The sequence below is a fragment of the Castor canadensis genome, chromosome 7, assembly GCF_047511655.1.
Source record: "Castor canadensis chromosome 7, mCasCan1.hap1v2, whole genome shotgun sequence".
In the NCBI taxonomy this organism is placed as follows: domain Eukaryota; kingdom Metazoa; phylum Chordata; class Mammalia; order Rodentia; family Castoridae; genus Castor; species Castor canadensis.
Window position 1 is genome coordinate 145050635 of NC_133392.1, and position 15862 is coordinate 145066496.

Consider the following 15862-nt stretch of genomic DNA (forward strand, 5'->3'; position numbering starts at 1 on the left):
GAGCCCAGGGCACCTCACTGTAGGACACCTGCCCCATCAGAGCAAGTTTTCTGTCACACACCTGCAGAAAGGGACTTCCTCTCTCCAGCCTTCCTTGTAGCCAGGGCTGGACACTGGAGCCAAACCCTGGGAGGCACAGGTATAAAAAGGCTCAATGTAACCTTTATCTCTCAGCTCGCTCATTTATTAAGCATTATGGAATGTTCACAAGGGCAGGCACTTTGAGAGGTGGGGCAGAACTAATGGCTGCCCCTCCCTGCCAGTAGCCCTCACCTTCAGTGGGGGTGGGGACAGTTGATACCGAGCCACCAAGTCTGGCAACACAAGGCAAAGATGGTCTTTGAGAAGTTCTGTGAAGGGAAGGTTATCATGCTGCATTAATCACACGGAAAGGCAGGGTAGTGGCTCTGAGGGAGACGGAAGGGTAAACACCATCTGCAAGAGGACAGGCCAGCTGAGACCAGAAGGACAAACAGGTAAGGGTGGGAAGGGCTGGGGGCCAGTGAGCAAAGCCCATTAGGCCAGAGTGGTGACCAGAGTGGGGGGTGAGGGAGAGTGGACAGTAGGAGTGAGTGAGAGCTGAGCAGAGGTCAAAGGCTGTGAGGTCTTACAGACCGGAGCAAGTTCAGCTTTCACTCCAAGAGCGGTGCAAGGCCATGGCAGGGGGTGGAGGAAGGCGGAGAGCTGTCATACCACTCTGGTGGCTGAGGAGGGCTGCAGGTTGCCCAGGGGAGGGTGGCATGGAGGAAGGTGGCAGTGGGAGCAGTGAGAAGCCCTCAGATTTGGGACCTATTCCAGAAGAGGGCAGATAGGAACAGCTGCAGGGGTGGGGGGAGGTGTATAAAGAAGGCCAGGTGGTGATGTGACTGCTGCTGGGCCAATTCCTGTCCCCAGCATCAGAGGCTTCTCCAGCCAGAATCTTGATCTTCCTTTAGGTGAGACTGGAGGCAACTCAGGGACCATCCAGTCTCCCCTGGGCCTGGTGCCCACAGAGCTCAAGTCCAGCGAGGCAGGAACCATGCCATGTCTCACGTGTGTCATGGGACAAGGTACGGCCAAGCTTATAGTGCTTCCTGGTGGAGACACCAGACACACACATGCTTGGCTTCCGGCCCGCGGAGATGCACGTGTAAGCAGAGAATGGAAAGAGGGTGTGAACTCTTACAAGTGCATCAGAGGCAAGCCTGGGCCAGAGCACGGTCAAGTGGTATCTCAGGAGCAAGCGTAAAGCCCTGGGTTCAATCCCCAGTACTGCAACAGACAAAGGAAAGAAAGAAAGAAACCGATTTGGTGCAGGAAAGCACCAAATGCATCGAGTGTCCCCTCCCTTCTCGGTAGGGAGGAGTGTTGCTGAGAACCAGCCAGCCCTCCAGTGGCTGCTTTTTATCTCAGCCAGGATTGCCCAGTGTCTAGCTTCTTCCCTCAAAGCCTTAATCTACTCTTTATGGCTTCTGAGATGGTTGCTGGGGAGACCAGCCAAATGTCATGCAGGATTAAAATGCAATTTCAGCGGGCAGACAAGCACAGAGAACAATGAATTCAGAGAAACCCAAGTCCACACCGATTGATCCAGTACAGAAAAGAGTGGGAGCAAAGCGACCACCGTCAGTGGCCTCAGAAATCAATTCCTTGCCTCGACAAGGGAGCAGAGGGAACTGCAAAGGCCAACACCCTGGTCGTGGGTCTTAATTATTTACAAGGCACGTAGTGACCTTTGTTGGGTGGCTGCTCCCAGACAGACACATGGTGTGGTGCCCCGGGATGAGACCCAGTGCTCTTGTCCTGCAGCGTGTGTGCCCCTGAGGTCATCTGAGATGGAGGGTGAGGAGAGGGGAGTGGTGGGCCTGAGTCCCAGGCTGAATCCCCAGCAAGCGCTGTGATCTCTTTGGCCTTGGATGTGTAAACGTGGCAGGTGGCTGTGTGGTCTCGGAGGCCTCTCCCAGCCCCGTGGTAAGTTTGATTCTTATGCTGCCCCTTTAAACTGTTAGCCCAGGTAATTCTCCAACAGCTTCCTCATTTTTATGATGCATTTTAGGAATTAGTGCAAACCATTTGCAGGTAATTAAAAGGAAAAAAAATTCTATTCCCACAATGAAAATGAGAAGCTGTAAATTACATTAAGCCCTCTGCCATCAGCAGAAGCCACTACTCACCTCAGAGGAGAACCTATGTTTTAAGTTGGGTGTGGGTGTGGTGATGCAGGACTGTAATCTCATCCTGGGTGATAGAAGAAGACCCTGTGTTAAAAACAAAACAAGAGAAAAAGAGGAAAAAAAAAAAAAACCAAACCAAACCTGTACTTGTATCTAGAGGATTCTAAGAGCTCATTCTGGCAGCAGTAAGCCCTTTCAGAGCCATTCCAACTGCTGAGTGAACACACTTGACAGCAATAGCTTCTCTATTTACTTGCTGTGTGACCTCAGTCAGGTCTCCTAACCTCTCTGGGCTTCCTCTTCCATAATTCATTCATTCATTCTGTGACTATTTTACTATGTGCCAGCAATGAATAAAAGAGATGACAATTCCTGCCTTGATGAAACTTATGTTTTGGTGGAGGAAACCAAACAAAATAAATAAGCCGATGACATGAACCAGTCCTGAACTCTCCTCTCCCAGGCTGAAGGTGTCACTGCTTTTGACTCAGTGCTGGGAGCCCCACCAGGATGTCACCCCATCTTGCACCCCCTCTGGCCTCCTGTAAACTGGGGTGTCTCGCTCATCTGTGGGCTAAGATGTTAGATGGCTGTTTGACTATCATGAGCCAGGCCATTGGTCATTTCCAAATGAGTTGCGGGTTGAATCAGGACCCCTCAAATTCATAGGCTGAGTCCTCACTTTTGGTGCAGATGGTCCTGATTTACACCAGTCCAGTTTAGGATTTTTGAGTTTACAGTGTAGTGAAAGCAATACACATTCAGTAGAAGCCACACTTTAGGGTTTGAATTTTGATCTTTTCCCGGGCTGGTGACTTGTGAACGATGCTGCTGGGCAGCAGCAGTGAGCACAGCTCCCAGTCAGCCCTGGTTGTGAGGGGAAATGGACGGCACTCTACAGTGTGCACTGTTTGTTGCTAAGCTGGGGTGTCTGCGGCGAGGTGCAATAAGTGTATTTTCAACGTAACAATATCTCCAACTTACAGTGAGTTTATCAGGACATAACCCCATCGCCAGCCAGGGAATAACTGGTGACTGTATTTAAAGACAAGGTCTTTAGCCAGGCGCTGGTGGCTCACACCTGTGAGATCCTATCTTGAAAAAAAAGAAAAAGAAAAAAAAAGAGATGACAAAAAAGGGCTGGTGGAGTGGCTCAAGTGGTACCTGCCTACCTAGCCTGAAGCCCTGAGGTCACCTCAGTGCGGCCAAAAAATAAGGACAGGGCCTTAAAGAGGTAATTAAGGTAAACTGAGGTCTGAGGTCATATGGGTGGGCCCTAGTCCAATATGATTATAAGAGATAAAGACAGGCACAGAGGGAGAAAGATGGACACTTTCGCGTCAACGAGGGAGACCTCCAGAGGAAACTGTCTTTACCAACACCTTGACTTTAGACTTCTGTTCTCCTCACAGGTTTCTGTCATTAGGCCACAATTGTATGGTACTTTGTTATGAAAATCCTAGCAACTAGCCCCATAGTTGCTCCCAGGACTGGACTTCCGGGCCCCTTTGGCTCTGGAAAGAGAAAGGGGATTTTTCTTTTCTTTTTCTCTCTTGGTGGCACTGAAGTTTGAACTCAGGGCCTCACACTTGCCAGGCAGATGCTCTACCACTTGAGCCAGCCCTTTTTTGCAATGGGTTAGAGACTAGAGATAGGGTCTCGTGAACTATTTGCCCAGGCTGGCTTCAAACCATGATCCTCCTGATTTCTGCTAGGATTACGGGCGTGAGCCACTGGTGCCTGGCTGAGAAAAGTGATTTTGATTTGAGTCTCCTAGCAGGCTCTGGACATCACGTACCCTGCAAGGTTCAAGACCAAGCTCGACTAGCAGATCTCAGGGCATTTTACAACCCAAGTAGAAGCAGCCGATGCTATGCCCCTCTCCTGACAGACTATGAGCTTCTATAGATTCATCTTTGCATCCTCTGTACCACCAAGCCTAGTCTCTAACCATACGAGGTATCCAGAAAGTGATCATGAAAGAGAAAATGAGGTATAAAACCTTTGGCTGTGGTTTTTTGGATCATCAGAATAAGGGTGAACGAAAAAACAAAATGTATAGGCTAGATGTGGTGGTTCATGCCTGTAGTACCTGCTACTTGGGAGGATGAGGATGGTGGTTTGAGGTCAACCAGACAAAGTTAGCATGAGACCCTATCTGAAAAAACAAAGTAAAAAAAACAAAAGGGCTAGGCACCAGTAGCTCACATCTGTAATCCTAGCTACTCAGGAGGCGGAGATCAGGAGGATCTCAGTTCAAAGCCAGCCCAGGCAAATAGTTTGCAAGTCCCTATTTCAAAAAACCCTTAACAAAAATAGGGGGCTGGTGGAGTGTCTCAAGGTGAAGGCCCTGAGTTCAAACCCCAGTACTGCAAAAAAAAAAAAAAGGACTGGGGGTATGGCTCAAGTGGTAGAAAGTTTGCCTGGCAAATTCAAGGCTCCAAATTCAAACTCAGGTACCACCAATAAATAAAATAAAATTCATAGGTCACCTTTAGGGAGCATGTGTTACATATGTAATTTATTTCATTGTCTTGACAGTTCTATGAGGTGGATTTTACACATGAAGGAACCCAAGGCCTGGGCAGTCCATATAACTTTCCCAAGGTCACCCAGAGGGAGTCTGGCCCCCTAGCTTTGGGTTTAGCCACTTAGGGGCAGAGCCAGGAGCAGCCTTTGGGTCTGGGTTTGGATCTGTTGGATCTTCAGACATGAAAGTCCTGGACAGAGACTTCACTGGCACTTGTCGTCTTGCCTGGATTGCCTGCACATCTCTCTCTGGCCCAGTGCTCTTTCCCGCCGTGCCTGGACCCCTTCCTTCTCACATCACAGCTCTGTGCTCTACTCCTCCTCAAACACAGAGCCCATGCATTCCTCCCACAGACTGGAGACCACAAACGGCCATCCTTCACAATCCCACTTTCTGCCACAAAGCCCCATCTGACTCCCCGGTCATAGGTGATGGCATTCTCGGGGCACCCTAGCCTGGTGTCTACTGCTGACCAGAGCCTGTGATCCAGCTGGCGGTTCACAGATCCGTCTGTCCTGTAGACTCTGGCGGTGGGAGAGCCGGGGCTGGAGAACAGTTAATAATGCTAAGGAGATTTAAAAAATATGTCTGACTTGCAACATGAACTCACTTGTCTACAGTGCCCTCTGCCTGTGTGGACTCTGCCCTGTAGCCAGCTGTGGCATGGCAGGGAGAGGCTGTGAGCTGGGACTGAAGGAAGAGACACTGGCTCACAGCCCCGGCCTGACTGGCTGATGGCTTGCTTTTTTGCCTAGAACTACTCCATTTATGGATGTCACTCTGATGAGAGGAAGCCCCCCAAGTCTGTGTGAAGTGTTAAAAGTTCCCAGAATCCAAGACTTTGCTCCCTTTTTTCTCTCTCTCTTTTTTTTTCTAGGCACCCAGGGGAATGACCCAATCCCCTCCCCCCTACCTTTGTCTCCAAGGCTGCTAAAGATAGAGTCCTGGATGCCACAGACCCGGACACTCTGGGATGCTCTGGAAAGACTGGTGTTCCCCAGGCCTTGCTTCCAGAATGGACAGATCAGGGCCGGGCATCTGATCCTTCTCTTTGTCCCCCTCCTCAAGGTGAGCTGAGGTCAAGAGCAGGGAGAACTATGGCTGCACAGCCTGGCAAGGCTCAAACAATGGTATCTTTAGCTTAGGGTCCTTGGTCAGCTCACACAGCTCACTCTGTCAGCAGGAAAGGTCAAGGACTTGAGGCTCTGAGCCAGGTTCATGCATGTCTGATAGGAACCAGCTGCATTTGATAACTGTTTTCTCACATTGATGAGGCAGGGTCATCACTGTTTTATATGTGAAGAAATGGGCCACAGAATGACTGGCCAAGATGTCATGGCAGAACTGAGACGTTAATTACAGGAGTTCAACCCTGAGTCCCAATTTCTCTCCAAAATTTAAATATACAAACCTTCCAGCTCCTTTCTTCCTTCCTTCCCTCCCTCCCTCCCTCCCTTCTTTCTTTTCTTCCTTGTAGTACTGGGGAATCCAACCAGGGCCTTGCATATGCTAAGCAAGTAACTCTACAGTGAGTCACATCCCCAGCTGCCTAGGTATCTTTTCTAGGTGTCATTTAGTCCAGCTCTTCTGGCTTCAAGAATAAAAAAGGGTCTTGTTTCGCAGAGGTGAAGGGCTATGTTTATGGCCACCTGGAGAGCCAGGAGGACTCAAGGTTTGAGCTGACACAGGTGTCAGGTGTCAAAGTCCATGGCCAGTGCATTCAGAGCCTATTCCAGAGAAAAATAATTTCACAAATCAAGAGGCAATTAAAAAATAACAGGCCATCCAATGGGACAGCTGCTGGGTTTCCAGGGAAGTGGGTGGCAGTGCCCCAAACATGACATTTGCCATAAACAAGAAATACACTACAAATTATTCTTAGGACCATGCCTGCTGTTGCTTTTATTTTTTGGTAGCACTGAGGTTTGAACCTAAGGCCTCACGCCTACTAGGCAGGTGCTGTACCACTTGAGCCACTCTACCAGCCCTTTTTTGTCATGGGTTTTTTTGAGATAGGGTCTCATGAATAATTTGCCCAGGCTGGCTTCAAACAGAGATCCTCCCAATCTCTGCCTCCTGAGTAGCTGGGATTACAGGCGTGAGCCACTGGTGCCCAGCCACCTTCTGTTGTTTGTTAGATACAAAGCACAGAAGAACTTATAATGGTCAAGTTCAGAGACCATAGTACAAAATCGAAGTAGTACCAAACTACTGCACTCACTGATTAGACCACCTAGCAATGTCCTTGTCACTGTCACTTCGAGGTCCACGTATAAACTCTTTTTAGGTTGGTAATCAGAGCCTGCCCTGGCATGGCACTAGCTCGTATTTCCAGCATTATCTCCTGTGATGGACCTATTTATACCAAGCCCTTAGTCACACACCTTGCTCCCAGGACATCAGATTCTTCTATCTTTAGGCTTTTGCTTCTTCAGCCTAGAAAGTTGTCCCTTCCAACTCTGCTCTGTCACAGAGCAAGCTTGGTTCACTGTACTCTTTTCCCATCTTCTGCTGTGGACTGTGGTAACTATTTAGACTCAGCCCATTTGGTTTCCTAATGCGTGCATTTAAAGCTACTATGCATTTTCCTCTGAATACTGCTGTGGCCACATCCATGGGGAGCTCGCTCTCTGCTCCTTTCCAAAAATGAGGCTTTCCAGAAGCAGTGTTGTCTTCTCATTAGCTAAAGAGAAGTCTAGGAGGGTGGTTTTGGATTTCTCAGTGGTTAGATTTGTTTTTCTAACCTTTTGTGGTTACTTTGTAATTTATTTCATTACAGTCAATGGGTATAGCATATAGAATTTCTGCTTTTTTTGCGATGTGTTGAAATTTCCTTGTGATCTCTTGATTTTTTGTGATTTTTTTTTTTCTTTCTGGTGCTGGGGTTTGAACTCAGGGTCTTGTGCTTGCGAGGCAGGCACTCTATAACTTAAGCCACACCTCAGCCCTTGATGTTTCTAATATGTGCTTGCAAAGAATGTCATGTAAAAACAATTGTTTTTGCCATGACAGTAATGTTTGTGTCCTCCAGAAATTCCTATGGCGAAACCTAATCTTCTAGGTGATGGAATTAGGAGGTGGGGGCCATTTGGAGTTCCTAGGTCATGATGGGGGGGAGCCTCAAAATGGTATCAGTGCCCTTAGAAGGGGCTGAGAGAACAATGTTCTTCTCTTCCACCATGTAAGGACACAGTGAAAAGTCATCACCTACGAAGCAGAAAGTGGGTCCTTGGCTGCCACCTTTATCTTGGCCTTCCCCAGCTTCCACACTGGGAGAATAAATTTCTGTTGTTTTTAAGTATTTATACCCAGTTTATGGTATTTTCCTATAGCAGTCCAAACAGACTTAGTTTTATGTATTTATCTATACATACATACATATGTCCATACATACATGCAATCTATTACATGTAATAGAGCACATAACTATTTATGTGACTATAGATTACTAGATGGTTATTACATAATATATTTTATGTAATGTGAGTTGTTATATGACATATGACCTATAATTAAGCTGCTTAATTTGTCATTTTGCAGTGGTGAGGATTGAACCCAGGAACTGGTGCATGCTAGGCCTGACTAGCCACACCCCCAGCCCTAACTTGCTATTTAAACTTAATACTATCTGTACTTCGTTTTCCTATCTAGTATCTTAGGATAGTATTAAAATTTCTCCTTCCTGTTCATTTCCATAAACTTTCTCCAAATGCTCCAGACAGGCTTCCTTCCCCAACTGAGTGCAGCCTGAGGTGAGACCATCCTAAGATGGGTTGGTGGCATCATAAACTTGTAAATATGCCCCTCCTGTGTCCTTCTTTTTAAATTTTTTGAGACAGGATCTTGCTAACTTTACCAGGCTGGCCTCCACCTCATTATCTTCCTGCCTCTGTCTCCCGAGTGCTGGAATTGTAGGCGTGCAGCTCCAGACCCAGCTTGTAGGACCTGTCTTCCCCTTTTGTCTCTACCTACCTGAGGCACACTCTTCCTTACTACCCAACTCAACCCACTCTCTCTAGGGCTTTCTTGCTGAGTTTTAGCTTCTGTGATGGCTCCACCCTCAGAATTTCTATGGTGTCTCTCCATCCATCCATCCATCCATCCATCTTCCAGAACTGACCTCTGTTAGGCACAGCACAGGCATTGGGAATGAGGCATAGATCTAGCACCAGAATGATGAACTGGTCAGCCCTGCACGATTTCAAGTGATGACCACGTGCCTAGCACTATGGGATATGGTGATAAACAAGAGAAACCCAGCCTCTGACCTGGTAGGGCTCGTAGTGGGGTTGGGGGGGCCTCCAGTGCCTTTGGTGGCAGGACAGACAATGCATAGGACTTCAGGGGTCAGAGGCCAGGATAACGGTGCAGGAACTAGACCTGAAACCCAGGCAGTGGCTACAGAGGAGAGACACCAGAGATGGTGGAACCATGGTGAGATTTGGGGTAAAACATAGTAACAACTTAGTCTGCTCCTTCTGTGTGGCAAATGGTATATTCATTTTCTAGTGCTGCCATAACAAAATACCACAAATGGAGGGCTTTAAATAACAGAAATGTATTGACTCATGGTTCTGGAGGCTGGAAGTCCAAAGTCAAGGCGTCAGCAGGGTTGGTTCCTCCTGAGGGCTGTGAAAAAAGTCTTCTACATGCATTTGGCCTGGGTTCTGGTGGTCTGCTGGCAGCTTGTGATGTTCCTTGGCCTGTAGAATGGTAGTGTGTGTGTGTGTGTGTGTGTGTGTGTGTGTGTGTGTCTAAATTTCCTCTTTTAGCAGTATTCTTTTGGTTTGTTTTATTTTGAAATTTGGGCCTCACTTTGCTAGGCAGGCACTCTTACTACTTGAGCCACTCTGCCAGCCTAAGTATCCTCTTTTAATAAGGACACTAGTCGCAATGAATTATTATCCATCTACTGACCTCATCGTAACTCTAATGACCTCTTTTCCAAATAGGGTCGCTGCATGAAGTATGAGTGCTTAGGACTGCAACATATAGGTTTTGGCGGCCACAATCCAACCCAGGACAGATGGCTAGCAATGACATTAAGCAGATTGAGAATCATGGGAGGAAAAAGTTGTGGGACAGAAGGTGACACCTCAGTTTTGGAGATGCTACACATCAACTCCACATTTGTGTTGTGGCTCCTGTTAACCATCTGAGAGGTTCTCAGATATGAAAGATAAAATAGGTCAAGGTGATGGAGACCCAGGCAAAATCTGTCCTCCTCACTGGCCTCTGGCTGTAGGAGGCAGGTTCCTTATCTTTGCTTTCAGGAGGCTGGCAGGGGTTTTGAAGTTGCTTTAAGACAAAATGAAATGAACACAGCCACAGGAGAGAGCCAGTGAGTCCTGGTAACTGAAAGCTGATCAGTCAGGGTTGTCTAATGTCGACTACAATTGTAAAAAATAAATACCATCTACTTGTGTAGATGAGGCTGTCATCACACTGCTCTTAAAAGGTTCCTCCTGATGCATCGGTTGGCTTTAGTTCTGTTTACACCAGAGGGACTGGAAGTCACTTTTTCTGGAACACACAGCATTAATTCATGAAGCCACAGGTGTGAATTCATTTAAGCAAACACTTCCAGAGAGTGTGTAATGGGTAAGGCACTGAGCGAGGCTCTGGGAGACACGGGATTACTGTTTTGTTATAAACAGCTAAATTTGGGGACAATTTGTTATGTAGCAATATATTACTAATATGCCCTAGTGGATTTTTTTTTTTTTGGTGGGATTGGGGTTTGAACTCAGGACTTGGTGCTTGCAAGGCAGGTGCTCTACCACTTGAGCCACACCTCCAGTCCATTTTGCTCTAGTTATTTTGGAGATGGGGTCTTATGAAATATTTGCCCAGGCTGGCCTCAAACCACATCCTCCTGATCTCATCCTCCCAAGTAGCTAGGATTACAGGTGTGAGCCACTGTGCCTGGTCCCTAGTGAATTTTTTATTAAACCTGAAGTTTAATTTCTTCCAGCATGAACAATTTGCAAACCTCTCTCTAGGAAGACACATTTTCGGTGTTCCATTTTTATTTGGATGGTTAAGGGAAACAGAGGACCAGAGGAAGGGCAGCCCTGGGCCTGTTCACAGTGGAACTTGTCGAATGCCTGGAATCAGCAAGCTGCACTGGTAAATCACTGAATGCCCAAGGAATGTCTCTCAGTTGTAAAGAAGGCCAGTCTCTGTGGATATCCCCAATGGTAATGTTATTTCCTATTTAGATCACATCAGACACTAGAGCTCTGCTAAGTGACTTACCAATGGCATCACTAACTTCCTGCAAGGCATTTGATTCCCATTTTATAGGTGAAGAAGCTGGGGCTTACAGAGGTCAACACTGGCATCTGACCCAGGCCTAGAAATTTCTAATGGGATAGAATGCGTAGCCTCAGAGATGACTAACATGGTCAAGGAAATAAGCAGTGGAACACTAGAAAATCTGCCCCAAGAGAACTTTTACTCACAGGGTACACTCAAGCAACCTGAGAAATCACTTTTGGTCAAATTTTCTCCTTTGGGGACAAGGAGCCTGATCCAATCTTCCAGCATAGAAGATTGGACAATTTCCATTAAAGATCTCAATTATTCAAAAGATGCTGAAGAAAGACAGCACAGGACCAGGTATTCACCTAATTACAGTCCGTGTTTCCTTTTGGTTCAAAGAAGTAGAGTCAAAGCATAGACAGGGCTTCCATGCTTACAGCTCAGGGACAGTGAACAGTACTGTGTGTTGTTTCCCATTCATATGGAAATAAATTCAATGAAGAACCCATGTAACCTTCCTTGGGAACAATTACATGTATACATCTTGCTACAGAATGGGCACTATCTAGTACTTTTCCAAAATATTTTCCTTAAAATAAAAGGCACAAACATTCCTAATAAAAACCTGAATTTCATCTAAACATACCACAGCAAGACACTTTCTTCTGGTGCATAACAGTGAAAAATAACATGCAATTTTAACTTACCTTAAAGTAAAATCAAGGTTGGAAGGAGCCAGAAGTATTAATAGTGTCTTCATGTCTAGAGAAAGGCTATATCTGGTCTGAGAGTAAATCAGGCTTCTCAACTCATGGCACACGGTCGTCTTTGATCTAGCAAGTGCCTCATACGTACGTGTATGTATTAAACAATGTTCTTCTTTTTATTCGTGCACAATGCATTTTGTCTTTGTGCTCTGCTTTACCTAATACATCTCACTTCGTCTTACTTTTGTCACTTGGTTCTGTTTTAAAGACCCATCTGTATGACTGTACATATGCCTATTCTTTTGCTGCACAGTTATTTTTGTCTTTTATCATTTTTACATTTACTCACACGTGTATACATTGTTTGGGCCACCTCCCCCCTGCCGCCCCTGCTGCACAGTTCCTGTCTTCGTGCTATTATAACAGAATGCCATAGACTGGCTTATTTATAACAAACAGAAATTATTTATTGGCCCTTAGTTCTGGAGGCTGAGAAGTCCAGGATTGAGGAGGGGACAGCATCTAGTGAGGGCCTTCTTGTCGAGTCATCATATGGTAGAAGGATAAAGAGGATGATGATGATGACAATGAGAGAGAGAGAGAGAGAGAGAGAGAGAGAGAGAGAGAGAGAGAAAGAGAGAGAGACCCAAGCTTGTGCTTTCCTAAGGAACCCACTCCCAAGATAACGAATCTTTTTTTTTTTATTCATATGTGCATACAATGTTTGTTCTCCCCTCTTCCCGCACCCCCTCCCTCTCCCTCCTACCCCCTTGATACCTGGCAGAAACTATTTTGCCCTTATCTCTAATTTTGTTGTAGAGAGAGTATAAGCAATAATAGGAAGGACCAAGGGTTTTTGCTAGTTGAGATAAGGATAGCTATACAGGGAGTTGACTCACACTGATTTCCTGTGCATGTGTGTTACCTTCTAGGTTCTTTTTGATCAACCTTTTCTCTAGTTCCTGGTCCCCTTCTCCTATTGGCCTCAGTTGCTTTAAAGTATCTGCTTTAGTTCAAGGTAACGAATCTATTCACACCATAATAGCCTTAATCCACTCCCATGAGGGCAGAGCCCTCATGAACAATCACCTATTGAAGGTCCTGCCTCTTACTGCTGTGGTGTTGGGGAATCAGCTTTCAGCACATCGACTTTGGGGGGCATATTCAAGCCAACAAAGCTCTCCTTACTGTTCATTTCCCTGTTGTGAAGACCAACTTGACTCCTAAAATAACGGTGCGAGGAAACCCTCCCCATGCCTCCTTGTGGATCTGCTAAGAATCTCTGGGATCTTCTTGGGAGTGGCATGTACCTTCCAAAGCAGAACCACAAGGCAGAGACCTTGTTCTCACCTGTGTGACTAAGCAACGTCCTATTTTTCACAATGACTAAAAGGGCTCCACCTCCATCCAGGCTCCATCAGGTTTTCCCCAGCTGCACCCTCTGGCCGTCCGTGGTACTGCTTGCTTTGTACACTGAGAACCCGACAGGTACAAAAAGGCATCTTGTTTCAGTTTGTGCTCACCTGCATGTCAGTGTCTCTTTCTAGGCTCGTGTTTTGCTTTTCTGTCCGTTGCTGTTCATGTCCTTTAGTGTGGACTTTTTTTTTTCCTTTTGGACTGCTTTCCTTGCGGATTTGCAAAATCTCTCTGCTCATTAGTTATTTATTCATGTTACCGGTCCAAGGACTCCTGTTGTCTGTCAATACTGCCCATGGTGTTTTCACTGAACACCAAACAATGTAACCAAATGATTTGTCACCTTAGAGCCTACACTTCTAAAGTCTTCTGAAGTTCTTTTCGGCCTCTAGGCCACGAGATTCTCCTACCACTAATTCCATTAACTTTCTAGCTTTACGTTCTGCAGTTCATCTTTAACACGTCTGGGGTCCACCCTTGATGTGGTGGTTGATGAGAAACCAACTGCTATTCTCCCACATATGCTGAATCGGTTTCCCCAACATTTATCAGCCATGCTAGCTTTTCTCCATGTATTTATGGCAGCACTTTGTTGTAAATAAAGTAAATTCTCATGCTTCTATGCCTTCTCTTTATTTGGTAAGGGACTTCTCCCTCTCCAAGTTATCACTATTTTTGTTTCTTTACTTTTTCATAAAAGTTTTACAAAAAGTTTAATGCATGTAGAAAATATAACTGGAATTTTGGCAGATTTTTCATTGAATTTGTAGACAAACTTAAAGAAAATTTAACATTCCTAAACTCTTGTCATTCCATTTGGGAGCCTGTACTGAGTTATCTGAGAATTTGAGTTGTTTCTAATGATGTTTTGCTGCAATTACAAATGGTGTCTTCTTGGGTATACTTTGGCCATCAATAGTGTGAGGAAATGCTACTGATTTTTACAAGTAATTCTTGTATCAGTTCACTTTGTTGAACTTTCTCATAGATTCTAATAGTTTGATAGTTGGTTTCCCCATTCATTAAACCAAGAGGCGCCTTCTTTTTTTGTGTTACTAGGATTTGAACTCAGGGCCTTCACCTTGAGCCACTCTCCAGCCCTTTTTTGTGACAGAGTTTTTTGGAGATAGGCTCTCATGGACTATTTGCCTGGGCCGGCTTCGAACCATGATCTTCCTGAGCACTGCCTCTTACAGCCGTGAGCCACTGGTGCCTGGCTAGGAGGGTTCCTTCTGATGCCCTAATCTAACATCCTCAGTTTTAATTCACGAACCTATCCTTGAACCAGACTCCAAGCCATGATCAGATTATATCACCCCATGACATTACCCAGTGATCTTAGCTGTCTGCATTTGTGCAAGTATACTCCACAATGTCCACACAACAAAACTGCCTAATAACACGTTTCTCAGAACTTGTCCCTGTCATTAAGCTGCCTATGACTATATATCCCCCTAAAGAGTAAGAATGTACATATTTAAAAGTTCCTGGAAGCACTAGGAACTGTTTAATTTTTTTAACTAGAAGCTGTTTAATTTTTCCCAAATATTTTGGACTTTTCCCAAGTAACACACACTCTATTTAAATGTCCAACTTACAAATCACTTCTGTCTACACCTTCTTTGTGTCAGGACAGCAGGGGAAGCTTGGCATGGTTTGAGGTCTTTCCTGTGTGCACAGCCATGTCTGCATGTGAGCCCTGAAGGCATGGACATAGTCACTGCTCATCTTGCTATCCATGAATGTTTCTTGGTACTAACAGGACACTGATACATACATTGTTAACTGTTAAGTCAGTCTACCTTTAGGAGGTGAAGTTACTTAAATCTTTATTCTTATGTTTTCTAGTCTGTATTTTTGAAAATTCATTTTTTCTTTAGGTATTTGTAGTGTTTTTCCAGGTTGCTGTTTTAACTAAAAAATCCTTAGCTTGACTGAAATCTGATGCTAAGATCATCATGTACCACAAACCGCAGAGTTGAGGCAAGAGGGCAGGGAAGGCCCCAGCAACCTGGAGGCTCAGCGCCACCTGGAGGCAGCCCCATAGACACAGCCTGGAAAAGTGTTTATGGAAATGACCCCAGCTGCTGGGCTTTAGTATTATTCAACACCAACTATCAAAACTTTTGGATCCTGATACATTTGCTCCAGAAAAACTAAAGACTTAAGTTTAAGAGGGTAGTGGAGAGTGGTATGAAGAATCTGGAACCTGGTTTCTAGTTCCAGGTTGGCTTTGGACCAGATGTGTGTCTTGGGTCCTGCCTCTGAGGCCATTTGTTTGTAAAGACTGCTGGGGCTTTACAGACAAACTCAATAGTCATTTTTTGGTTTCAGTATTTTAACTGAGTTGTTTTTTTTTTTTAAACCAAGACAGAAAATAGCCAGGTATGGTAGTATAGACCTGAAATCCCGGGTACTTAGGAGGCAGAGGCAAGTTTGAGGTTAGCTTGGGCAAAGTTAGCAAGACCCCTAACTCAGAAACAAAATACAATAAAACGGGGGTGTGGCTCAAGTGGTAGAGTGCTGGCCTAGCAGACACAAGGTCCTGGGTTCAATCCCCAGAACTATAAAAACAAACAAATGAAATTCTTTACTAGGAGGAATAAATCATTTTTAGGTAAGGAATAAGCCTGGTCGTTTAGTTGCAGTCATTCCCTGCTTGAACCCTGGCACCGAGCGGCATGAACTCTTGTTATAGGAACAAACATGGTGTTTCCCTTCCTCTTTTTTTTGTGTTGTGACCAAAATATGTGATACATACTGAAAATACTACACACAAAGAACTCAGTGGA